At 48.9% G+C, this 26,001-nt stretch overlaps 1 long non-coding RNA gene across 1 annotated transcript; it reads left to right on the forward strand.

Annotated features, from left to right (window-relative positions):
* The first annotated feature begins 3,604 nt into the window (after nt 1-3,604).
* On the forward strand, nt 3,605-6,432 carry LOC147002537 (uncharacterized). Its single transcript, XR_015048746.1, has 3 exons — nt 3,605-3,804; nt 5,331-5,443; nt 6,197-6,432. It is a non-coding gene; the product is annotated as an uncharacterized LOC147002537 (long non-coding RNA).
* The last annotated feature ends 19,569 nt before the right edge of the window (nt 6,433-26,001 follow it).

Genomic DNA, 26,001 nt, shown 5'->3' on the forward strand with positions numbered 1-26,001 from the left:
AGTCACTGAGGCATAAGACAAAGGACTCGTATTCAGATCAGGCGCTTCGTAGAAAGGCACGTTTGCCTGCTAACCACTGAACAGGAGCAGGAAGAACCCCTACCTCGGCTCCACTAGGACAGCACCTCTGCCAGCACAGCCACTGGTGTAGATGTGTGGGGTTCCCCACCCTAGGAGCAGTGCCTGGGCGATGGCTTTCACTGTCCTCCCTCGGGCCTCATTTGTACCCAGCCTGAGTGAGACCTTTGTCCCTCGCTGAGGACACCTTGAAGCTTGGGTTGAGCCTCTTGAGTCGCACGTAAGACCTTTCCTCCGGCTTCCTTTTGCTCCTCCTCCTCCTCACATCTTCATAACTGCACTTCACTGTCATGCCTGGAAAGGCTCATCTCCATTACTCCCATCAGCCCTTCAAGCTGAGCGCTTCAATGGTTCCTTTCCACCAGTAATGAACCCAACATTTGCAAACTCACTGAAAATATTATCATCTATACTAGACTTTCCAAGGGTCAAATCCCACCAATCTAACATGACAGCAGAAAGAGATTGTCTGGAGCAGTGTGCATGTGTGTGTGTGTGTGTGTGAGAGACAGACAGACAGACAGACAGACAGACAGACAGAGACACAAAGACAGACACAGAGACAGAGACAGACAGACACAGACATAAAAAAGAGAAAATATGAATAAGAAGTGTGTGTGTGAGAGAGAGAGAGAGAGAGAGAGAGAGAGAGAGAGAGAGAGAGAGAGAGAGAATTGGTAGAATGCTTGTTAAACACACACACAAAGTCAAGGATTCAGTTCCCAGAATCATATAAAACCAGAAATGGTGGTACATGCCAATATACCAGCACTTAGAAGATGAAAGCAGAAATATAAACAATTCAAGGTCATAGTGGGTTTGAGGCTAGCCTGGGCTACACACACACACACACACACACACACACACACACACCATAATAGATAAAAGTATCCAGAAGCACTGGGACACTTTGAAATTGGGCAAGCAGCAGCACTAGGGCCGGCTAGGAGAGAACTTGGCCCAGTCTGCAGGTAGGTGACAGACGCAAGGCTTGAAGTAGACAAAGGGAGAGCAGCTCAGACAGCACCAAGGAGGAAGCAGGAGAGGGTGCGCTGTGGGCAGCAATGAACAGGCACAAACTATACGACTGGGAGCCCACTGTGTCCTCCCATACAACCTGCACATGGGGCTCTTGGAAGGGTCCCCCCCCACTCCCCCAGAGCAACAGAGGAGATACACAGCCATTCAAGCAGGATCCCCATCAGCAGACTGCAGTGGTCTGGCAGGTGAGCCGGGCACAGTGCTACAGGAGCCCGGCAAACAGAACTGTCCAATGCAGAGAAGACAAGAAAAGCCGCAGGAGAGGAAGGCCAAGAAGCAGATGAAGAGGACCACGTTGATGTGGCTGCTGAAAACTGAACCCCAGACCTTTGGAAGAACAGCCATGCTCTTAACTGCTAAGCCATCTCTCCATCCCCAACTGCACGTTTCTAAGAAACAAATCTGGACGAGACACGGGCATATTGCAGGCAGGTCTCTAAAGATAAAGGAGGACAGAATGTCGGTCACACCCCTGTGGGGAGAACTGAGGCAGAAGGGGGAAGCACAAAGGTGGCTCACAAGAGCTAACCACTACAAAGTCCATCAGAGAAGCCTACCTCTGCTGACAGCCCTGATCTTACATTTAAACGAACTGTTTCCAACCACAAAACCAAGGAGAAATGAGTTTCTGAAATGAGCCCTGGCTGTTCACACATCTACATCTTGGAGCTATTCCATCAAGCTAGTTTGGGTCCATTTTTTTATTCAAAACACATGAGCTGTGGCACTCTACAAGGAAAAACAGTTTATTTTGACTCACAGTTAAAGAGACTGAACAGTCAGTCCAAGCTTAGCTGAGGCTTTCATGCTACATCAAGACAAAGATGGCTTCCAATGGATAGCTGGCATGCTAAACCAGCAAGCAGTGGGCCAGAAGAGACCAACTTGTGACCTGACCTTTCTCCACAACAACTTCACTGTTCCAGCCACCCCAGGCCTGCAAGGACGGACTACTGCCTTCCCGTGGATGGACATTAGCCCTGCCCACAACCTAGCCCTCTCCCTGTACGACCCACTTCTCAACTCTCTCACCTGCTCTGCATTTTACACAAGAGTCTAACTTCTAGCCTTGAGCCTCTAGTGGACACAGCACACCCAAATGACATCAAAGACTCTTGCCAAATGCAGGTGGAGAAACGCAGTGCCAGGATAAGATATGGGGGTGATAGTTTGGAATTATAATTTTTATAGCACCTGGAATATAATGACTGACTTGCTTCCTTCAGCAAGGGCTCTGTCACCCCAGAACTACCTCCTGTGAGGGTGCTGGCACCCACACCTGTCCTTCAGAGCCGTGGCTTCCTTTGTTTCAGTGACCTTTGTCACAGAATTATCATTTTAGCCACAACTGAATTAAGGTTTCTAGGACACTGACTACAATATTAGCTCATGCCAGTCAAATGAGAGAAGACTCCAAGGCAGTGGCTCCCAACCTTCCTAATGCTGCAACCCTGAATGCTTCAGAAGGATTGGGGAAGACGGTAGAGATGTCTGTAGTACAGAAAATGCTGAGGATTCTGAACAAGACCTGGCTCTCCTCACTCTTTTCCTGGGGCAGCAAAAGCTCAGAACATCACTGGACCACGCAGAGGTTCCCATGAGTCTGATAAGCCAAGAGCAAGACAGCATCAGATGTTGGCATTCGTTAGCTTTAAGCTCGCTGCCAAAACTCAGTAACTCGGGACAGAACCAAGCACATGTGCTTCTCTGTGAGGCACTACAGCCTTCTCAGGCTTGGCACATTACAAAGCACAGGTGCATAGCAACATGAGGTAAACAAAGGACATTTTAAAGCCATGAAATTCCCACTTAAAAAAAACCTGTGGCAATTTCTCAGTGGTTAAGCACACTTGATTGTGTAGAGGTTCCCAGCACCCACACGAAGGCTCTCAACCATCTGTGACTACAGTTGCAGGGGACCTGATGCCCTCTTCTGGCCTCCATTGAGCTGCATACCCATGGTACACATACACGCAGGCAAAAAAATTTAAATGCATATTTTTTAAAAAAATTCAACCCCACAAAAAATATGGGAAATGTGTGTTAGCTCCTTTTATGTCGCTATGTCCAAGACACTGGATAGAAACTGCTTGAATAAGAAGCTGTATTTTGGCTCACGGTCTCAGGGAGATTGCAGCCAGTCACAGAGGTGGGAGCATGGCGGAGGGAATCTCACAAAACAATGGACAGAGGCAGAGAGCAGACGGCCAGCATCCACAACTTTCAAATGTCAGCCTTCCATCTGCTAGGTTTCTCCTAAGATCCACAGCAGCACCACAAGCTGGGGACAGGGGATTCAAAACACGAGCGTGTCAGCGTGCCAGAGTTATTCAGGCTCAAGCAAGGTCTTGATAGCAAGATGGTGCCAAACACATCACAGAAACAGTATTAACCATGTAGAGACTGAATCAAAACAGCAGGGGGCGCTCTAGCTCGATCTCAGCTGGATCACAGGAAAAGGAAGCTCCTCCCACACTCTGAAAATCTACTCGCGTGGGAGTTACAAACCCTGAGAACCACGGGCTGGGGGTCCTTATGCAGAAGTATTCAGAGCACGTGTTCCCATCAGGTTTTTAAAAGAGGACAAGAAAACGGCATGAAACCCCCTGCCAAGACACCAAGAGGCTGAGTGAAGAAACACAGCAGATGACCTGGGCTCCTTCCGTCTCCCTGCTCAAAGATCACGTGAGTCTCCATATTATCTACATGGCCTCTGAGGTCCCGTTCCTGGACCACAGAAGAGATACTCACTGAAAAAAAAAAAAAAAAAAAAGAACAAACAAAAACAAAAAACTACACCTCCCTGCTGCCTGACTGCAAGCCCTGGGACCTGACTCTCTAGGGGTCCAGTTAGAGCACCATAGGAAGAGGGAGATATCTAGACTCCGCTGCCAGATCACCTTCCTAGACATTTCAGACACACAGAGTTGAGGCTCTAGGGGGAGCCATGTGTGGGGTGGCATGAGCCTGGAAGCTCTCTCTACTCCTGTTTGTCAGCGCGCTATGGTAGGGAATGGGGCCATTGGCACCAGCACAGTTCATTGCTGCCACCTATGCCCATGTACAGTTTCTCCTTCCCTAAAACTGTCCAGATGCTAACATCTCTACTAGTTTTTCCAGCTCATTCCTTTGCTCTTACTACAATTGTCCCTGTGATGTACACACACACACACACACACACACACACACACACGCCATCTTCTGGTGCCTTCAGCAGAGCATGGACTTCCAGGAGGAACGTGTCCAAATGATGCTGCTCCCCTCAATAAAGAAGGTGATAGAGCTGCTCAGGGCGATGCTGCTTCTGCACACGTTGTTTGCTGTGAACTCACCACCTTCCATTTGCTTCCTCTCTATCACTTTAGCTGTCAAACAAGCTGGGGCAAAGATTCTCTGGGGAGATAGAGCTGGGAGTGCCAAGAGGAGAAGCTGTGCCCTCTGAGGGTGCTGCCATCTTCTGGCTGGCACCTGCTCTTCCCACCTGCTCTGTCGCTGTGTTTACTGAAAGCTGCTGTGAGCAGCTGTAGGAACCTTGAGCTCCCTGAAGGGGTGTTTGACTTAGCACATGCACGCTCACTTTCCATGACTGAGACTCTCAGTCATGGAAGAGGGAAGTGGGAGCTAGAGGCAGGGTTGGAACATACAAAGGAGCCAGCCGTGTTCTGTCAGCTGTGGCCAGTGGTGCATAGCACTGGAGCTGGCTACCTTAGGTTTACCAGATGTGCTGTTGTCTAGGGCTGTCAGCATGAACCCATCATCCCCTCGGACCTTCCAGATAACTGTCTCCCACCAAGTGCCTTGGGGACCCCTGCTCTACATCCTTTCTGGAATAAGTAGGTCCCTGTTGGGTCCACATGCACCAGTGGGGGACAGGCCGAGAGAGGCCCCACATGTGTAGCCTTGATGATCCACAGACAGAACTCCTGTGAAGAAGGGGTTAGCCAGGGAGGTAGAACAGTCCTTCACGCCTCAGTCTTGTGAATGCCAGCTGTGGTTTTCTATAATGGTCTCTGTCTGGTGCGAAGAATAATGTTCGTAGTGAGAAGTGGAGACTACCTTTACCTGTGTGTGGGAGGACAAATGTTTAGATGGCAGTTATGGACCACGAATGGCTTTGTCCTTTTACCCTGGAGGGCCCATGAAGTGACAGAACATATCCAACCAAGGCCAGACAGTCCACTGTTACCACACACAGCCTGTTATGTCCACAGGTACTGGCTACAAGTCCCAGAAGGTCAGACAGGTGGCCTGCTATGGTGGCATTCAATCCTGCTCCAAATGATAAGATCGGCCATCTGAGGAGCCTGTGACCTTCCAGTGCAGCGTAAGTAAAGTTACTCACAGGGTGAGGATAAAGGCAAGCTTTCACACAGTATGTGTGCCCTCAATAAGCACACCACACACCAGTGACAGGATGGTGGTGCAGACCAAGCATGGTGACACTCCCTCAATCCTAGAACTCAGGAGGCAGGGGAGTGAGAATTTGAGGCCAGCATGGGTTACACAGGGAGATGCTTTCTCAAAAAATAAAGGTAAAGGGGAAACAGAGGTGGAGAAAGACACTCAGCCTCTCCAGACCAAGGGAAAGCATGGATGTCACTCCCAACCAGGGACAGCGTGGGCACACAGGCAGAGGCAGTTTGCCCCTCTCCTCTCAGTAGCACTTGTCTGTGTGTCTCTAGAACTTCAGGCAAAGAGAAGCCGACAGTTTAAAAAGTCCTAGCCAAGGCTTATCCAAACGGAATATCTGCTTGTGGACTAGAATGAGTTTGGGGCTTTTCTTATTTTTCTCATGCAAAAGCAAAGATAAGTTTAAACGATTCTTTTTGAAACGTGAAAAAATAATCATGTTGAGAGAGAAAAAGACCAGCGGCAGAGAGAATCCTCAGTGATATTCTCCCTCTCATGCTGGGATAGAGCCTAGGACCTCACAGACGCTTGCCAGCACTGCACCTCTTAGCCATGCCCCCAGCCCTTGGGTGATTTTTATTATTAATTTTTCTACTTGTCTAATTTTAAAATGTACTGCAATGAAAGAAAAACAAATTGTTGAAATTAACAGAGTGATTTTTATCAGAGAATCAAAAGGATGTTAATGGGAAATGACCGGCATCAAGAAACCATACAAAGCCATGCCTGACAGAAGTGAGATGCTGCCTCCCTCTGGCAGAGACAGCAGGCCACCCACCACATCTTTGCAAAGACACAACACAATCCTCGGAGCCCTCAGCGCTTGCACCTCATCTGGATCAGATGGACTTGGCAGTCTCGGGCAGCTCTTCCCAGCTGGTCCAGCTCATTGTGCAAGAGCCTTCAAACCTTCTCACAGGCTTTCTCTAGCCCACATGGCATCCTAGGGAGCTGGGGTTTGGCTGCATACATCCTCTCTTAAAGGCCACCATTGCCCAGCCATCCTCTATTGCCACTGATTTTATCGATGAGTTAAGAGAGCCTAAAATCTGTTCATTTTTAAACCACTGTATGCCTCTTTCTAAACATCTGTTGTGGAGGGCTATTTGTCCAATGGTCTCACAGCCTGATTCATCACCTGCACCCACATGCCTTTCCTCCCAATGTGACAAGGAGACTGCTACCTAATAATGTGCACTTGCACATGTGTATGCGTGTGCATACACACATGCATACGCACACACAGAGAGACAAACGCACAGCCTTGACATGCTCAGAGCCTTTGCTCTAACCCGGGCTGTTCACACTTTGCCTTTCACTGTTCACATGGTGCCTTTTCACCCAAGAAACTTCTGTGCAACCCCAGATATGCAGGTGTATAAAAGAGGCACACAAGTCAAACAGTCACTGAAAGTATGCCGTAAGAAACCTCAATTAGGACAGTTCCTTGGTATACATGTAATTTAGCCATTTATTGAAGATGAAAGCAAATTTGCATACTGATAGATTAATGTCTTTCTGTTTGCCCAACACAATCCAGCCCAAGGATAAACTGACTTGATGAGAATCGCAGGTTGAGGAACATCGCTAGAAAATCGCTGCCTTTATTTCCCATAATTAAACATATGTTTACACAGAAGCAGAAGAGCGCAAACATGCAGCAAAAATCCTCACAGCATACGGTCGTCTTGAACATGACCTGAGCTGCTGCAGGCAGCATGGATGTCAGGGTGATGTCATGGCAGAACAAGTGTGTGTGTGTGTGTGTGTGTGTGTGTGTGTGTGTTGTGTATTCAGAACCCAGGCTGCAGTGAGGTCCCAGGATGCAACACAGGTGACCAACACAGGTGTGTGCTACCAGGAATACCTTGGATCCATTTCACATTTGGTCTGAGAAATAATTTTTGGTACTTTCTCATTTAAAAACCTTTACTGTTGGCAAATGTTTAGTGACTCCTCATTCAGTTACTATATGAGAGTCGTGACCCACAACTGAAGGAGCTTTTATCTAGCCTGGGGTTGAGCCAAGCACAGTGTGTGCATTACAGTGGGGCACTGAGTGTTGTGTGCAGTGTGAAAAACACTACACTGAGCAGAGCCAGGGAGAATGTGTGGATACAATCACTGTGAAGGCAGAACACACATGGAAGGCCATTCACACATGGAACTGTCATGAGCTGAGTACCACAACATACATGGAAGGCAGTTCACATGTGGAACTGTCATGAGCCAAGTACCCTATGTATTGAAGTGTAAAATTTCAGAGAGAGGTCACAGAGTCTTGTCCCACATAAAGTCACCAAGCACCCATCTGTCACTTCTTCAGAGGCTGTGAGTGTGGACCTCCTAGAGCTGGCTCCTTGGAGTGGAGCTTCTGGCCTTCTTCAGGGGCCAGACAGTGAGGATAAGAACTCTTTATGGCCCTAGATCAGCTCTAGGCTGTGGATAGGCTGCGCCTGGCCACAGCTGACAGAAAGGAGCCCACGGCTCACTGCCTTGAGAAAACCAAGCCCAGGGCTGCATGGTATGGACACTCAAGGCCTTGCCATCTAAACTCAGCCTTGATCCCATGGGGGCAGATCTGTAGTCTGTTCTGGGCGATTTGTCTCTCCAGGTATAGACAAGACCCTTGGCCACCAAGTACAGCCAATCTCCCTCCCTGGGTGGGTCCAGCTGAGTCCTTGTGACCACCAAGGGCTCTAGTGACGGTCTGAGGCTACAGCATCTCTTGAAGGCTCTGCTTGCTGCCAGCTGCCATTAGATCAGAGCTGCACAGATCCAAACTTTCCTCTGGTTCCCTCCCCCATGAAGTCCCAGGAAAATGGATTCTGGCTGGCAAGTTTTCAGCAAGAACCAGCTACCCCTTCCCTCCTCAAATGGTTTCAGTGTTGGCGAGTAAGCTAGATTAATACATTGAATCCAAGCTGTTTGATAAGAAAGAGACTCCTGATTTCAAGATGTCAACACAAGCAGCAAAGTTCGTATTAGGATGCATGGTGCCCTGCACTCCCAAAAGCCACCACTTGAATACCGTGTGCTGTCTGTGGTTCTGATGAAACAGCCTGGCTCATTTACACCTCATCTCAACCGGGGTTCCATGTCACTTTATCCCCAGTGTCAACCAAGGGCTCAGTTGATTGCTAGGACATAGGCTGATAGCAAGGCCAGGGGTATGTCTGGGCAGCTAGCTCCAAGGACTTAATGACCCTATCATGTGTCTCCACATCCATGAAGGGATGGCCACTCAAGGGTTATGCTATGCCTCACTTCTGCATCTCCTTACTGAGAAACAATGTCTGTCCATTTGTGAAGTTCAGCAAATGCCATCTGAGGACCAAGCCTTAGTGATAATGGAGAAGCTGTGACTCGGATGAATTTAAGCCAGGAAGAACGTGGAGTGGAGATACAGTCCAGGAATCACGGGTTATTTGTCCTTGGATCTGAGAACTGGTCGCTGCTATGACCCCCACATTCATAACCTACTGTTCTGGTACACACACATACACACACACACACACACACACACACACACACACACACACACCCGCCTCAGTGGGTGATGACCCAGGCTCCGTGTTCTTAGATGGAGACCTTGCAACACATTACAGCACCCAGGACCTAGGATTCTCCACACAGATAAGGACCCCTTTCTGGAGCTGTCCTGGGTATCTCCTGGATTTATTTCAGCTGCTTACGATGAAGACATGACTAAGATTCACATGGCAAAACTGGGGAACAATGTAGGTCCAGGCCAGCTGGCTTCAGGGTCAAAGTCCTACGTGGAGGTTCTGAAAGGCAAGACCAGGCTAAGACAAGAGACAAAGTCTTCACCGCCTGCTTGTTTCAGCGGTGGGGGACACCGCTGCTCACTCACCAGCCCCATGCTAGCTGTGCATGTGTTGATAACTGTCAGGTGCTTCATAGTGCTGCAGGCCAAGGCACTGCCATGAAAGCATGCATGTGAGGGGTTAAATAAGTCTGGGACTCAGAGAAAATAACTTGTTCTTAACATGAGGGCCCAGGAAGCACCTAGTATGGGGAACGGGGAACGAGGTGACTCCTAAAAGAGTCATCAACAAGACTCAAAAGAAGGAAGAAGGCCATGCTTTCATGCAGAGGCAATGGCTGCTTTGAGAGAAAATGACCCAGGGTGAAGAGGTAACCACACTGCAAGACACAGACCCAAGGAGGAAATCATATCTAATAACAACAGTGCTAAGTGTTGCCTGTTGTGGGTGCTGTGAGATCTTCTCTAGTTAAGTCTTTTCCCCCATAAACATATAAACATAGATGTCCAACTCTTTGCTATAAACCAAGAATGACAACAAAGATACTTATAACAGAACCCAACTTCAGTTGCTTTTAAGCAAAATAACAGGAAAGGTAGTTTATATTCTAAGTGCATTAATGCATTCATTTGTTCAGCCCCATACACATACATGGACATTAGGCTAGATGTCAAGATTACCCAAAACATAAATTCATCAGTTTTGATGTTTTTGCTTTCAGTGACTAAACAGCACAGAACAATGAGTACATCCCATAATTTACCTTGTCTCAGGTGTCATACGTCACTAGAGAAGACCAAAAGCATGCAGAATTCATGTGGAAGTCACATGCAAACAACACACCAGTCAGTACCAGGGACTCAGCATCCACAGATTTTGACATTTTCAGGGGGCCTAGAACCCACTCCATAAGTGTCGGTCCCCGTTAGAGCCAGTGTCCAGCATTTTCCAGACCAACAATACAATGACTTGTACTATCTTTAAAGATGTCTTCAGTGTACAGCAACACTGAGGGGAAATGATAATTACTAATCCAAACCACTGCCCCTAGAAATGAGTACGGTCACGAGGCATTAAACAACCATCTCAGGAAACCTCAAAGATGATACTTAATAATTAGTCTCCACATTGAAATGCAGGGCAGAGCCACACGTGTGGACACACACCTATAATGCTATCACAGTCAATGCTAAAATGAAAGGAATCAGCTTCTACATCAGTGTCGAAGCCACCTACAGCCTTGCAGCATCCTTGTCCTAACAAGGTAAGCACATATCTGTAGACAAGAGGAGGAGCGAGGGCGGGGTCAGGAGGGGAGGGAAAGAAGGAAGGATGGGAGGACCGATGCCACTATGTCCACACTGACCTTAGTATAAAGTCATCACACTTAACTCCTAACAAAAGGTCAGCCCACAGGACTGAGGCAACATCAGTTAGCTGGATGAGACTGTCATAAAGCATACACACACCTCTCTCTATGGATTTTTCTGCCCACTACCTCCTCAATTCTCTAGCCGCTCCCCCCCCCCCAAGTCACTACAGGAAACTAAACCAGAGGACCCTTACCTGTCAGAAATAGCCAAGTGACCTAGGCAAGTCTATGTCCCCTTTAAGAGTGTTGGTAGTAGACCTACTATGTGGCCAAAGATCACAGGACAGGACCCCACATGGACAGTGCCACCACTGCAGACTACTGGTCCCCAGAGCATGAGGTAGAAGCCTGGCAGGGACATTGTACCCTGATTGGCTGCAGGCACTGGGTGTCAGGGAAAGTGAAGCTCTAGCCAGGGACAAGTGCAACATATTCACGCAGGATCATGGTGGGTACAGAGCCTGGAACCTCTCCAGTTCTAAAAGATATGAACACCTAGCACCCTGCCTGTCAGCGGGCACCCCGACTTCCATGTTCTCAAGCCATTCTAGTACACTCTCAAGTCCTTCCTGTCTGCAAGGAGCCCTTCCTGTGGAACAGCCCAGCCAGCAGCACCCTCTGCGGGCCCTATTGGAGGGGCTTCCCACAGCACACCTGAGGGGCAGACTGGAGCAAGGACACCACTCTGGACTGAAGGACTGACTCAGCAGGAGTGGACCTGCATTCGCTAACAATGACTGGAGCAGAAGCTCAGAGATAACTAACCACTTGCTTAGAATGTGTGAAGCCCTGGTCTCATTCCATCCCAGCACCAGAGATGGTAGCAGAAATTTTAGTAGCAACAATACCATACCCATTTTCCTGGAAGACTCACTTCCCACTGGGAAGCCATCTTCAACACCTCATCTGAAGGACCATAGAATTGAGACGTCCTCTCTCCTAAGGGTTCCTGGGGGCGGGGCGTGGCAGAGCTGGGGTGCGGGAGGGAGTGTCGGTATGTGAAGATCCCCACCAGTGCATGCTGCGGGACCCTACCACTGAAAGATGGACTGCCTCTGAGGAATCAAAGGACACTTGGACATCCAGAAGTGGACAGGAGACTGGGGGTGTGGCTCTATGGTGGAGGCTGCCTGACATGAGCAAAGCCCTGGCTTCCATCTTAGCACTGGGGGGTCCGGAAGAGGGAAGAAAAGAAATCGCCAAGTCTTCAAGACAGAAGAGTGAGCACAGCTGTTTTTCTCTGCTTAAGAACTAGAGAAAAGCTTGGGCTTCGGGCCAGAGACCTCCAAGTCACGTGATCTTTCCCAGACATTGCCACTGAGGCTCCAGGGCTGCCCACCTCGCCTCTGCCACGGCACTCAGCTGTCCCTACCAGACAGAAATTGCCCTGAACCCCCTCTGTATCGAGACAGGGGGACATCAGATGAAAGACCACCCAAGCACAAGATGAAGAAATCACAATTTCCATGTGGAGACTAAGTAACGGTTTTCTCTGACTAAAACCAGTTTCTGTTGTTCCTCTGAGAAACAACACAGTGAACTTTCCTTTATAGTTTCCATTACACCACCCTGAAAGGTAATTCTGACAGTTAGCAATCCTGCCTTTCACAGCACAAGAATAAAGCTCCGAGCCTGTGGCTTTGCCAGCGGGAGAAGGAACTGGGAGGGGGAGGGGGCGTTGACAAAGTGCAGAATGAAAGCCAAAAGAATTCTGGGTTTTCTCCCCCAAAATGAACTTGAGATAAATTCAAAATCAGACCGTATGAAGGGGATTGTAGCGCTGAAAAGCCCAGAATCACGAGAGCAGCAGGATAAGACGCAAACAATTAGAACCTTTATTGCTGAAAGACTTTGATGAAAGTAATATTGGTTAAGATTTGAAAACACAGAGGTGTGTTAAGTACGGCATAAAAACAACCTTGTGTTAACTAATTGGATAATGACACATGTTACCACAACTGTCAGCTTCCACTGTGCCTTTAAAAGTTCCGTTTATCAAGCATGTAATTTCATTGTTAAAATACCCAAACCGCACAGAGGTGCCCGATAGCCAGTGTGAACCCAGCACACATCCCTTATGTATCTGCAAACAAGCAAAGCCCTCCTGCTCTCTGTCCCGGCATGGGGTGGAGGCAGGCTCACCCCTGGTTGATCCAGCTCCTGTGGAAACTGTCAAAGTTTCTTGTCTTAAAACTGCACAGCCACAGCATGGCTCTCACGTCAATGTCTCCAATTTATAATTCAAGAATGGAGTTAAGAGACCTTAGGCTGAACCAGAAAGAAAAAAAATATATATATCATTCCTGGTTCCTAGGGAGGCTCAGAAAAAGGTGACGCAGGGTAACACCTGAAACAGTAGCTGTGAAATCGCCAACCTGTGTTCCCTCTGCGGCTGGGGAGACTCTGTCTGGCCCCACTGACACCCTCCGTCCCACCTCAAGCTGAGTTCTTTTACTCTTTCCTGTTTGTCCACTGAGCCTAACTCAAAGCCAAAAATTAAAACAGCAACCAAAAAGTAGTTTCCAAGTGGCAGAGGTCTCTGTGGAACGACTGCTCTTCCTGAGGCTCACAGCCTCACAAGACGGCTGCACGCAATTATGCTCTGAATGCCATGGTCCCAGTAACAGAGAGAAAATGACCTCGAAAGAAAGCTCTCCTTTATCTGGCTGCCCTGGACCTGCTGCTGGGTCCAGGAACACTGTGTCTGTTTCCACAATGCAAGGTACAGACGAGTGTGTCACACATTCTTACAATCACTAAAACACAACTTTCTGCCAACTTGAGCATCCAAGTCTGGACCGCCCACATCCCGCATCCAGAAAGACATCTCCAGGACAGTAAAAGCTCCCTCCCCCCACCCCCACCCCACAGAGAACTTCCAAGTCTAGTCCAGCAAACACAGGTCTCATAAGGAAATCTGCTCCCAACATCACTGGGTCTCTAAGGACCAGATCTAGGCTGTGAGAGCAAACACTTCCAGGGGACAGCAGGCACAACCCTGGAGTCCCCTCAAGAGGTCTCACCCAGAGCAACTCAATTACACAGCCTTGACCCACCTCTGATCTGGATTCACAGCTAGGCTTGTTCCCCTTCGGTGACCAGTGTCTGTCCCCACCCTCAGTACATCACACACCCACATCATGGCTGAGCACCAGAACGTCTTCTCAAGACTCCAGAGGAACCAGCCACCTTACCTGGTACCCTGTCCAGGTGCCGGCCTGTGCTTGCCTGTGGACTCCTCCATCCCTGTCAAGGTAGGGCTGCTCCTTCAGAAAGCAGGTTGCCAACTACAGCCTCCTCGTCGGCAGCCTTCGCAGTGATGAGCACAGCTTGGGACCGTCCACAATTAGCCAAATACTGTGTGGTCGCAGCGAATCAGCCACGGGAACCGGCACACGGATAGAGAGCAAAGGAGGCTTTCAGAGGGACTCGGAGGTGCCGTCCCTGAATGCTACATTTCTTCTTCAAGATCGTTCCAGCCAGCCCCTTCTGCTATTTTTACTGTACCATAATGCACTAGGTCTGGCTTTTACCCTATTGAAAGAACATGAATATATTATTATCCACACAAAAGAGCAGGTTATTGTTTATGAATTACCAGCCTTCCCAGCAACAAAGCCTATTTTCATAAGAAAACTCAATTTCATTTTAGCTCCAATTTGATTACCAGCTGAAGAAAGGAAGCTCTGCTCCCAACCCTCAAAGGGTTTTTATTCATACCATTGAATGGGCTTTATTGCTTCCTTTTCAAAACTGACGTAGAAAGCTTTTAGAGTAAAACATTGACAAAAAATTATTGCGCTGCTATTTTGTACAACAGCAGAGCTGAGGAGGGCAGTGATTTCTCAGCCATCCTTCACGGTACTTCAGAATGGTGCGGGCTGGAATTAATGACAGGGAAGGGAGAGGAGGCACGCTAAGGTCTCACAATGCGCGTCAAATCTAAATGATCACCATACATTGAAAAGCCCCCAAAACGCCCAGGCTGACTGATTCACGGCTTTCACCAGAAAGACAGGCTTGAAGAGTTTATTGCACCACAATTTGCTCGGGAATTATCATAAAAATGAATGTGGAGGCTGAATGTCACCCCAGCATGCTCCAAAAACACACACCCGGGGACAAAGTTCATGTGGGAATTACAGCCGCACTCGCAGGCTGCCAGGGTCAGGGTGCAGGGTGTGTCAGGAGGCTGAGTGGCAGTTATCTGGCTTCCCTCAGCCAGGCTCACCCAGGGCACTGGAGAGACTATCCCTGCCACATCAAGTGTTTCCATTTACCGAAGCTTAAAGTAAAAGAAGCTATAGCTGCGAACAGCGAATAGCCTGTGCCCCACCTGGGCTGCAAGGCTGGGTGCGGGAAAGCTCTTGGCTTGTTTGTTTTCCTTGTGCACGGGAGAAGGAAGTTTGTGGGAACTCAAGTGCTCCCTGGAACAGTATAGAGGCAAATGTTTAAATGATATGGAGAGTATTGTTAAAATGGCTCTCGCCCCATGCGCATACTTCTCCTTTCATTAAAACGGGAGCAATAATGGCTAAGCTCATGGGGTTGCCAAAGAAACCTGCACTTGATATTATGCAAATAGAGCCTATGGTAAAATAACTTGATGCTCGGGCCGACAGCCAGCCCGTTCCAGCGGTGTCAGGCAAGATCAGACTATTGGGCCGGTGAGAGCTGTCAAGGCCTCCACCCATCAGTCAAGTGTGATCGTCACAGTTTCCTGGTAATGTTTATGTGCTTTTAAAAGAAATAAAACTCATCAGAGCAAAGAAGCTGGACCAGTTCTCTGATAGGAGGCTGTCCTCTGCTGTCTTCAAACAAACCTAACCGGAGACAGATGAGTCAGCCCTTTCCCGGAGCCCAAGCAGGTAGGGTACGTTGCCTCAACTTGGCCCAGATGGCCTTGAACTCAACCCCAACACCTGCCCCAGTGTGTGTCCCATACACTCTGGGGCTTCCTTTGGGACTTCAGTTACCAGAGTAGCTCATGTGATGTGGAAGACAGTGTGTTCCTTGATCCACGCTGTGTGTGTTCCTAGATCCACGCTGTGTCTGTTCCTTGACCTACATTGTGTGTGTTCCTTGACCTACATTGTGTGTGCTCCTTGATCTACACTGAATGACTTCACATCCCTGAAGCCACTGTCAGTGACTTCCCTTCCCAGCTCTGCGATGGCCACTGGTCATGGCAACCGACCTGACCTCGGCAGTGTCAAGAATAATGTTGTTTAGACACTAGCCTGCGTGGATGCTCCACACACTTCCAGCATGGGGCATTCATCGCTGGTGTGATGGTACAGGCCACATGGCTAAAGTCAAACTGACTTGGCTTGGGCTGTCGGCTCTGCACTCTCAGCCTATTCCGTGTTGGAAAAGGTGGAGTCTGCAGTGAAACCATCATGGACCATCATCACTAACTCAGTGAAGCCCAGGCATTAATCCCAGGAGAAAATCATCTGATCATGCTTTTGACAACTGACTAAATCCAAGACCTTGGCTTGTTTCTTTTAGGTGGTGTGGGTTTCTTCACACAGAACCATAGCTGCCAGCTCTAGAACCCACACTGAACAAAGTTCACCTCACACGTGTGTTCTCCACCAGGCATATCGTGGCCTTCCTGAGTGTGGGACACCAGGCTTCATGGTCACAGAGCAAGCTGCAGGGAGCAGAGACCTCTTCCTGCTCAGCTAGAATAGCTCCCTGGACACTGCTCAGATTCTTCGCCACTCCAAGCAGACCTGCAAGAAGCCACAGAGGCGTGATATTAATTTAGGGGCTAGAGATTAATTTTGGCAAGTTAGTGAGTTCACAAATACATAACCCATGAGTTCTAGTGACAGCCTGTTTTCTGCTTGCAGCTGTCTGCTGTTGCATCTAGAGTGGTGCTCTAGGGTGAACAATGGCCCAAGTTCACGTGTCAGAACCCAGAGCCCAATGAGATGTCTTTGGAGACAGGGCCTTTGGGAGTCACTGGGGTTAGATGAGGTCATAACAGTAGGTTCTCATTAGAATTAGTATTAGGTCCTTAGAATTGTGGTCTTGAGGAGAAGAAGAGAGAAAGTCCACCCACTTAGGACACAGTAAGAAGGTGGCCATCACAGACCGGGATGAGCTCACTCCCAGAGTGTTTGGAATTTGCTGCGGCTGTTTAAGCACAAGAGTGTGGTGCTCTGCCTGGGAGACTTGAAGGTATAGGGAGGGGAGAGGGGAGAATAGAGGTCCATGCCCCTCACCAATGATCACCAAACCCCTGACACCTGTCAGGGCATCACCAAGAGCAGCACAAGAGCTGGCCAGAGCCAGCCAGAGCCAGTCAGAGCAGGTCAGAGCTGGCCAGAGCCAGCCAGAGCCAGTTAGAGCAGGTCAGAGCCAGCCAGAGCCAGTCAGAGCAGGTCAGAGCCGGCCAGGGCCAGTCAGAGCAGGTCAGAGCTGGCCAGGGCATGTAGCACTGCAGACTTTGAGATATTAGCATGAAATCTGGCTGAGCAATTCATGGGCCAGCCAGCGCTCTAAGACAGGAGAAATCCTGCATGTTGAAGCAGATTGCAGATGCTGACTGTACTGGCTAGTTTTGTGTCAACTTGACACAGCTGGAGTTATCACAGAGAAAGGAGCTCCAGTTGAGGAAATGCCTCCATGAGATCCAACTGTAAGGCATTTTCTCAATTAGTGATCAAGGGGGAAAGGCCCCTTGTGGGTGGGACCATCTCTGGGCTGGTAGTCTTGGTTCTATAAGAGAGCAGGCTGAGCAAGCCAGGGGAGGCAAGCCAGTAAAGAACATCCCTCCATGGGCTCTGCATCAGCTCCTGCTTCCTGACCTGCTTGAGTTCCAGTCCTGACTTCCTTTGGTGATGAACAGCAGCATGGAAGTGTAAGCCGAATAAACCCTTTCCTCCCCAACTTGCCTCTTGGTCATGATGTTTTGTGCAGGAATAGAAACCACTGACCCAGCCAGGAGCCCATGAATTCAAAACTAGGTTTATCTTTTAAAAGATATTAATGTTAAAAAGATAAGATGCTAGTAAGATATTAGTACCAGACCCCACTTCTGTTTTCCAGCATCTTAAAGTCAGCTCACAGAGCCTTGCTGCTCTCTTCCTGCTTCCCATCCACACACAGGATGCTCCGGCCTCTGGTGGCTTCTGCCCAGACTTCCTGGATTTGGAAGCAAAGACACAAAAGCATTGCCGGACAAGAAAAGAATGGATCCTGTGAGGGGAACCATCTTTGTGTTGAACTAGTGATTAAAAAACCTGGGTTCCAGAAAGCCAATGTGGCCTCCCAGGACTTCACAATCATAACCCCGCCCCTGTGCTCCACAAACTGGGAAAAGCAGCTTCCCTAGAGCAAAGCTTTGTGCAGATTCTCAGAGACTGAGAAGACACAAGAGTCCTAGTGTGGCGAGCACCAGACTTTCCACAACCCATGCTGAGGGGACGCAGCACCCAGTGGGCAAGCAGCAAAACTTTACAATGCTACATCCAACATGGCAACGAGTCTAGCTTTCCCAGAGGCCCATGACCCTCATTTCCTCAACAGTGACAGGAGTTCCACCTTGTAGCAGGCGGCAGAGTTGGCTTCCAGGCACCACAGAAGATGGACAGGACCAGTGAGAGGAGATGAGTCCACACTGCCCCTCCCCTAAATACCAAATATGGAAACTGGCCAAAGCTTGCTTGTCTCCTAGGCAGCCTTGGTGTGGGTCAGCAGGGGGTGGTACTGTCTGGGCTTAGCAGCAAGCACAACTCAACTGTGTTCTCTCACCATGTTCTTCCAGTTCATTCTATCTGTTATGCTATCCTGAGAACCCTACAGACCTCAGGTCATTAGACCTACGACTCTGGGCTATGTCACCATCACTGTCTTGGCTCATGAGAGATACAGGGCACAGGACAGCTACATGACATTCCACAGTGGATACTGCAGAGAAGAGTCACATGGCTAGCTGCCCCACAGCCCCTTGAGTTCAGACTCTGGTTCAACACGGTCACCACTCTGCTTGCACACAACCACTGCATCTGAACACAAAGTGATTGCTCAGACACTGTCTATCCCCTTTCCATGGTCCATCAGCACCACCGAAGGCATGCCCTTGAGATCTCTAGTCACCAGCCTCTTCCAGACTTGGAAAGGCTACCCAGGGTCCCTCAGGCCCTGTGGTTGGAGTGGCCAAGCTGTTGGAGCCCAGGCCCAGCTACCACCAGAAGTGAGCACAGCTGCCCAAGATGGGCCATGATTCTGAGAGTCCTGCAGGTGTTGGCCCAGGCCATGCAGAAAGAAAGAAAGGGGAAAAGGAGAGGAAAAAGGAAAAAGGAAAGGAAAGGAGAAAGATGTGAGCATATCAAAGAGGTAAAGATTTGGAAACACAAAGCCAAAGAAATTAAAGGCCAAATGAAAGTAAACTTTGAGGTGTGCGAGAAAGGAATGCATGCAGTGTAAGCGAGACAGAGCAGGCACAAACACATGCAATGCACATCTAAATGTGTGTGTGTGTGAGTGAGTGCACGCACACGCGAGTGTGCATGCTCCAGCACATGCACATATGTGGAGGTCAGAGGACAATTCAAGGCCATCTGTTCTCTCCTTCCGCCTTGTTGAGACAGGTTCTTTTGTGTTTCCATATATTCCAGGTTAGCTGGCCCACAAACCTCCAGACAGTGCTCCTGTTTCTACCTCTCCTCTCACACAGGAGTGCTAGGGTTAAAGATGCCTTCCAACACACCTGACTTTTTAATGTTTTCCAAGAATGGAACGCAGGTCATCAGGCTTGAATGGTGGACATATTTATCCACTGAACAATCTCACCACTCCAAAATGCTCTTCCAGTGTGAGTAGGGTTTGTCCTGACACCAGAGACAGGTGAGCCCATATCCCCCAGTGACCTGATTTCCCTTCCAGAAAGTAAAAAGCCAAGATCGCCCTGGGCTCAAGAAAAATCACACCATGTTAGCCAGTGTGGAAATGCCAGCGACTCTGTATTGGTGTTCATTATGATTACAAACCTATAGGTACCACACACACACACACACACACACACACACAAAGCACACAGTGCTTAGAAAGCAGCAGAAGTACCCTATATAGCCGAGGCAAAAGCAAGGAGATAAATAATATGGCAGAAGGTATTTTAACATGAAGGTTTGGCTTTTGAGGGGTGTCACATGTCAAAGACAAAGTCCCTTCACAATGCAGAGGCAGAGTGACCATCATGGGTCAGAGAATTCTAAAGAGGGATGAGATGGGGAGCTCAGAACCCAACCCAGACCATAATGAGCGTCCCCAGCAGGAGGAGCACCCTGGGAGGTGTGCTGGTTTGAATGAGGCTGTCCTCCATATGCTCAAATGTTTAAATAGTTGGTCCCCAACTAATGGAAAGATTAGGAGGTGTGACACTTAGTATGGGCTTTGAGGTTTCAAAAGCTCACAGCAAGCCTGTCTCCCTCTCTCTGCCTGCAACTTGCAGATCAGATGTGAGCTCTCAGCTACTGTTGCAGTACCTGCCTGCCTGCCTGTCTGCTGCCACACCCCATACCATGATGATAAGGGACAAACCCTCTGAAACTGTAAGCCAGGCCCCAATTCAATGCTTCCTATTATAAGTCGCCTTGGTCATGGTGTCTCCTCACAATAGAATAGTGACTAAGACAGAAGTATTTAAAGATGACAGACTGAGAGGAGGCCTCCTACATAAGAGAGGTAGGAGAAGGCCACAGAGTCCTCCTGTTACAGGGCTTAAAGATTATCAGAAAGCTATTGTCATTGCAGGCTAGGTCCAACCCAAAGAAGGACCTCAGCTAACTCCCTATCGCCCTGGACTTTTGTCTATCACTGAGACATTAAGGCCTGACCTGGGACCACATCCCATCCACGATCCTGTGTCTCTCCTTCTCAGGTGCTTCCTGAAGCTCAACTGCACAATCACAACTCTAGGTCCCAGGCAGAGGCCCCCCTACAGAGCATGCCACTCTCTGACTGAGGGGCACAGCGGCTATGGTGGCCAACCTCCCACCTCCATGCTGGGACATAGCAGGGTCCTGAAAATGAACATGGCAGCAGCATGTCCAAATGACTGGGCACACGGGGGTGGGGGGGATAGGAACCCTACCTGCAACTGGAGCTCATCATCTGCCACAGAAGCCCTCTCCACTTGGCTCATGTCCATTGTCTTTGGGTGAGTGCAGCTGTGCAGAGGGACGATATGCGGGGGGCCGAGAGGAGAGAAGCAGCACAGCAGTTGTCCCCAAGAATCTCAACATGACATCCCGGCCGCCCTGCCTTCACTGCAGTGGAGGCAACCGGGCAGCTGGAACAGGAGAAGATTAGCAGCCACTTAACATGGGCACTGTTTAGCCAGAGTCAAGACATCAGAGTTAAGCAGGGCCCCTGAGAATCCTGGTATTCTAGCTGTCTCCCTGTAGCAGCTAACACTATGGTCCTGGGTTTGTGGCAGCAGAGGACTGTGACGTTGGCTATGATCACGCCAGGTGGGAATCTTCAGATATTCTAACACCTGGCACCGCTGCCCTCAGTGACAGCCACACAGGGATGAGTCAGGAAACCAGGCAATCCACCCGCTCCTCCCCCATGACCACTCCAAGTATAAGCTCAGATCTAACTGTGATCCTGTCTGGCCCACTTTGCTCAGCCAGGCTTCAACTGCCTCGCAATCAGGGGCCAGAAGACAGTCGGTTGCTTCTGGAGGAGACTGGGACTCAGCTAAAACCTGGGCCCAGGTGACTCAGCCCCACCTAGCTCGTGGTGTTGGACTCCATGGTCCTGGACTGCAGAAGGGAGGAGAGGATGCCCTGGGCTGGACTAAGACAGCTGCAGCTCTACCACATTGTCAGACAATGACAGTGACCAAGAAGCAAAGGCTGGACATACAGACCCAACTTTCATGGCTCAAACCAAAAGAGGGGTCAGACAGGAGCTGGAGCCATTCTTCATTTGACCAAATAATGTGTCAAAGACACCGATGCCTTTTGTGAGGCCTCTTCCTCTGTGGGACCAGAGAAAGGACAGTGGCAAGGCTTTCTTTGAAGGTCTTCCTAATTCTCAGTGGTTTAGAACCGGGAAGAGGAGACTCTTGTAGAAACTGTTGCCTGGAAACCAAAATAGAGCCGAGGACTAGGGAGGTGGCCCAGTCTACACGCAAGCATGAGGGCTTGAGATTGGTCCCTAAAACCATGTAAAAATAAGAGGGGCGGTGCATGCATGTCTTCCCAGTTCTGGGGAGGTGGAGATAGAGGTCCTGGGGCTAGCTAACAGCTCAGCCTAGCCTACTCAGTAAGATCTAGGTCAATGGTATGACACTGTCTCACCAAGCAACAACAAAAGTGAGACTTAGAAGAGACAGATCAGAGGTTAAAAGAGGTCACTGCTCCTGCAAAGGACCCAGGTCTGGTCTTCAGCACCCACACCATGTGACCCACAATCACCTGACTCCAGTTCCAAGGGATCCAGTGCCTCTGGCCTCCACTATGTGGTGGAGCTATGCACATACACATAAATGATCATTTTTCCAAGTACACACACACTTACCTTTCTCCTTTCTGGTTTATGAAATCAACTGAATACCAGAGCAGGTCTCATTCCTCTTTGCAAAGGCTTAGAAAGGTTATGTCCTTGAATTGAATTTCCCTGATAGCTTCTGCACACAGCTTCCTGGACAATCTAACAAATACGTATTTCTTCCAAATCCATCCCCTTTGTTGGGTATCTGGGGACAGGTTTTTTCATAGAACAAAAGATTTGGTTCTTAAGACCAGAAAAGACCTGGGTGGCAAAGGCTGGGAGGAAAGAATGGCATTGGGGAATTCCCTCTCATTCTTCAAGGGCAGGGAGCCCCTTGAAGCCAAACCAAGAGATTCTGTTGCTTTTGAATCCAACCTCCTGATGGCCAGAGCTCTCAACAGTAGGGAAAGCTATTTTAGCCTTGGATAAAACAATACTCCTTATTCATTTTGCTCTGCATTTAATTTGAATAAACTGGATTCTATATGCATTCAGCAGGAGAGGCAGGACTGTGGGGATCCTGTCAGCACGCCAGGGACAGTACCCACTTCCCATGTGTTAATGACACCCAACTAGAGATATGGCCCTTCTAAACTTCAGAGAAAAACTACAAGCTAGTGAAATCCTATAGGTCCAAGGAAACTTACCTGTGGGCCCTAGGCAAGGCTTCATCTGAAACCCTCTGCCCTTTGTCACTGTCCTAGTGTGTCTCTAGACTATGGTCCAGGGCACTAGCAGGCTTCTTAGAAAAGCATCCCAGAGAATCATCCACTCTTCCTTTCAGATTTCTTCAGTAAGGTGATGATAATAAAATTCTACACATGCTGGCCATACCTGCATAGAGTTGAGGGGTTCATATTGCAAGAAACTAGCCCAGGTCTACTGCTGAGTCCATGGGGCCTCCCAGAAGGGACCCTGACCAGAGCATGACACAGCAGGTTCAAGGTTCAGTTATTTGGTGTCACCCATCACAAGCTCAACTTGAGTTGTAGTCACCTCTGGCCCTCATCTCCCGACTGGGAAGAGGCCATCAAGACTTGGTGTTTGAGCTAAGGTTTTCTCCTGAGGACAGTCCACAGTGGTCCTGGACATCTGGCCAAGTCACTAGAGTCAGTAAACCCCCAAGCTTTCAAGATTGTACCCTGGGACACAGGACTTGAAAGGCACCTTGTTCAGTTCTCCATCATTTGTGAAGCTATACTGAGTTGACAGTGACATCATCCAGTTTCTCAGACAGTCTTGAGATCATCTGTCCATTGGACCAGCCCCTCTTCACACCTGTCACAGGTCGAGAAGCCCCTGGGAGAGGCTGGTGTTCTTCCACCCCGGGAATGTCATTCACACAGAGTGGGGGGCATCTACAGGCATGAAGAATGTCTGCTAGACCCTAACTGGGTGAAGGAGATGTAGAAGCATGGGGCTGGGCTTGGCATAATAACGTAATGTGACTCTGCCACTTCTTCTGTCTCTATCTCTCTATCCCCACTCCCTCGTGTGTGTGTGTGTGTGTGTGTGTGTGTGTGTGTGTGTGTGTGTGTGTGTGTGTGGTGTGATGTATGCACAAGTGTGGGTGTGCACAGGCCATGTTCTTCGCGGCTGTGTGTATCAGGCTCTCTGGGCCCGAGCTTCCAAGGGGCCCTACCTCCACTTCCCTCCTTGCCGTGTGAGCACCGCAGTTGCAGGTGCATGCCCTGTGTGTGGTCTGATGTGGCTTCTAGAGATCCAATTGCAGGCCTTCGTGCTTGAACACCTAGCCCTTAGCACTGAGCAATCTCCCCAAAACCCAAAACTCTCTTTAAGCATACTTTGGAGTTAATATCCACAGGAGTTTATGGTGCTTTAGCATTCTTAGGATGAGCAATGATCAGTTCAGAATAACAGCCATGCCACCTAATTCCTTGCGTTGGGAACACCCAACCTCTTCTCTATGAGTATTGTGAGGTAGTTGGTTGGTACTGTCAATCGCAGACATCCCCATAGTGAGAACATGAGGTTACTCCTCCTGTCCCACCAAGCCCCTTGCCCACTGACCATCCTGCTTCCATCCATCCCTCCCCACGCCCTTCCAGGCCCCTTCATCAGGATCCTAATCATTACTTAAGTTCACCTTCAGTGTCTGTCCCCATCTAAGTGGGAATGTGCAGTGCTGGTCTTTCTGTATCTGGTCTATTCACTCAGCACAATGAACTGCAGTCCCATCCAGGTCTCTGTCGATGACAAATTCTCATCCTTTCTATGGCTGAGCGATGCTCCATTGTGTGTATATGCCATATGTTCATTATCCATTCATTAGTGGGCCTCTTTGGCTACCGTAGGCAGTGCTGCCAGGGACGTGCAGACACAACTCTGTGGAATACTGATCTCAATGGCTTTGCCATATGTACCTGGGCATGGTAGCACCATTGACCACACGGAGGTTCACATTCTAGCTTCGTAAAGAATCTTCATACTGTTTTGCTGACGCCACACTGATGATGTGTAAGCATTCATTCCCCTCTGTGCACACCATGGCCAACATGTTGGTTTTGTCATTTTTTTTTTCTACAATGACCATCCTACCTTCAATGAGGTAGCATTTGTTGTGGGTTTGACTGGCATTCCCACAATGGTTAGTATTGTCAAACATTTTTTTTCATAAACGTATTGACTACCGTGTATCTTCTTTTGAAACCTCTCTTTAGGCTTTTATGCTGCCCCTTCTTTTAAAGGCTTGTGCAAGTTTCTATTCTGTGCTGTTCCCTCTGGGTTCTGGAACTTAATTACTTGTGTGCAGAATGGTTTGAAAGCCTGTCCCATCCTGGAGGTCATCTCTCCCCTGGTTGCTGCTTCCGATGTACAGGATGCTCTGGCTGGCTATGTTCCTTGTCAGGCTGCTTTGGTTTCCTCTACTCTGGGGGTCCTGTCAAAAACACCTCAGCCCTAACTAATATCTTGAAGTATTCTCCTTCATTTTTATCTAGCAGATTCATGATTTCTGATCTTACATATGGGTCTATGCTTTTTGGGTTAACTTTTTGCTGTAGTGAGAGGTAGAAAGTTAATGTCTCTGGCATGTGGAGATTGCAGTCCCCCAGCTGTTTGTTGACTGACGCCGTTATTCCTTAACCATTCTCCAAAGTCTGTGAATATATAGGTTTTCTGGGCTTTGGCTCTCCTTTGGCTTGCATGTCCATGTACGCCCATACTATGTGCTGTTTGAGCTACAGTTGCCTTCTAATATGATTTGATGTCAAACAGTACGCTAGGTGTGTTCTTACTGCAAGAAGGAAAAACCAAGATGTGTCTCACACCAGGTGTGCAGGCCAGTGCTGAAGGTCGAGTACCTCCTGCACCATGCCGGGGTCTAGAAGGGATGGTGATCTTTCCCTGTCTTTTCTTGATGGTAACTGAAGCTTATCTAATGTTCTTAGAAACAAAATAAAAAGAAATAAGGAAGAAATGATAGAAGATAGGGAGGGCTGGGGAGTGCAGTACCCGAGGGGTTACCCCATCCTGTACCAGTACTGCCCTAGCAGTAGTAAGGGCTGCCTCTCCATCCCTAGATACCCTGAGATAGCCCTGGGCATCCTCTTGTCTGATCCTCCTGTTCTACCATTGTGTGCTCAGCTTTCTGCTGCTGACCTCCTCCTGCTTCCTCCCTCAGATCAGCACACTACCCAGAGCTCCGGGTCTAGCATAGTCTGGGCCTGCTTACCCTGGAAGGTGGATCAGCTACAGCTTCACACACTGTGGACAGTGACTGAGAGGCTCAGAGGCAGATGGTGGTTTTGAGCTGTGAGCTACACTGCCACAGGGATG

The sequence above is a fragment of the Mus caroli genome, unplaced genomic scaffold (assembly GCF_978045245.1).
Source record: "Mus caroli unplaced genomic scaffold, Mus_caroli_1 scaffold_10, whole genome shotgun sequence".
NCBI classification, from domain to species: domain Eukaryota; kingdom Metazoa; phylum Chordata; class Mammalia; order Rodentia; family Muridae; genus Mus; species Mus caroli.